Source organism: Octopus bimaculoides, chromosome 10 (assembly GCF_001194135.2).
Source record: "Octopus bimaculoides isolate UCB-OBI-ISO-001 chromosome 10, ASM119413v2, whole genome shotgun sequence".
Taxonomy (NCBI): Eukaryota; Metazoa; Mollusca; class Cephalopoda; order Octopoda; family Octopodidae; genus Octopus; species Octopus bimaculoides.
In genome coordinates this window covers 29,780,016-29,781,533 of record NC_068990.1, presented here as the reverse complement: position 1 = coordinate 29,781,533, position 1,518 = coordinate 29,780,016, and positions in this window count along the sequence as shown.

Sequence of the window (1,518 nt, the reverse complement as noted above, 5' to 3'; positions counted from 1 at the left end):
GACTCTTCGAAACAAGTGAGCAACGGTTAGCCAACCAGGCAAGAGCAATAAGAGCAAAAGGGTGGTTAACAGATATGGAAATTGAAGAGACAAAAAGGAAAGTAGAAGATAGAAATAATACTTCACCAACGGATAACGTTCCCAGTGAGAACAGAATGGCGGCAGTGAAGACGTAGAGCAAAGTGTAAATGTAAATGCATTCTCACTAAATGAAGCAGAAGTAATAGGAAGAGCTATGTCACAAGAATACGATGATGACCAGCAAGACATAATGAGGATGCTGTGCTGATATATTAGAGAAGACCAGAATCAAGCACCCCTCAATCTGAGGTACATTGATCGACGTCAGCTCAAAGTTGAAACCGAAAAGATAGATTCAGTCCTTGGGCTATTCCAGATGAGAAATATAACTGAAACTAACAAGATTACTTGGGCTGCAGCTATTGTTGCCGCATATAGAGTTGGATACAAAAGAAGAGAACATAAAAAACCAGATTGGCGTAGACGAATTTGTGAGAAACAAAGTTAAAAAGACGTTTAGGACAAGTTGATAGGTGGAGAAGAGGGGAATTGCAGAAGGAAAGCATAAAGAAAATGCTGGAAAGAACATAAAGAACAAGAGATAAAGGGTAGGATGTGATATTGGAAGAATTGAAACAAAGAATAGGAGCAATCAACGCAAAACTGGAAAGATATGATAACAGAAAAAGACAGTTCAGGCAAAACAGATTGTTTGAAGCAAATCAGAAGAAACTGTTTCAGGAAGTAGATGGGAAATTACATGTAACAATGATACCAGATGCAGAGGAAAGCAGGGATCTGGAACCAACCTGTAGAGCATAATGATTAAGCAGAGTGGCTGCATAAAATCCAAGATAAGTTAAGAAATATAGAAGTCCAAATAATAAAACAGTTAAAAAATTCCTAAGTTGCAAGAGTCGAGGACTGGATGGGGTCCAAGGTTATTGAATGAAGAAGCTGAGAAGGCTCCATGAAAGGATAATGCAACACTTAGATGAGTGGTTGCAGGAAGGCGCAGTACCTACCTGAATGATTAAGGGAAAGACATTGTTATGTGTTAAGGATCCTGAAAAGGGGAATGTTGCATCCAACTTTCGACCAATAATATTTATTTCGCTAATGTAGAAACCAATGTTAGGTGTTTTGGCTGGTGAACTGTAGAGATACTTGGAAAGAAGTGGTCTGCTGCCTATTGAACAGAAAGAGTGCCGAAAGAGAGGCCGGTGAACGAAGGATCAGCTCTTAATTTGTAATCCAATTTTCAGGAACTGCAAGAGAAGACATACCTGAGCATGGCATAGATTTACTATCGCAAAGCATACGATATGATAACACACTTCTGGATAATAATGGAAATGTATGAAGTAGCAGAAAACAGGAGAGGCCTGATATGGAGAGGTGAAAATCAAGAGAGGAACCTTCCAGGGGAACAGTGTGTCTCCACTGATCTATGTACTGAGAATGATCCCTTGAATGAAATACTACAGAAAACAAAGT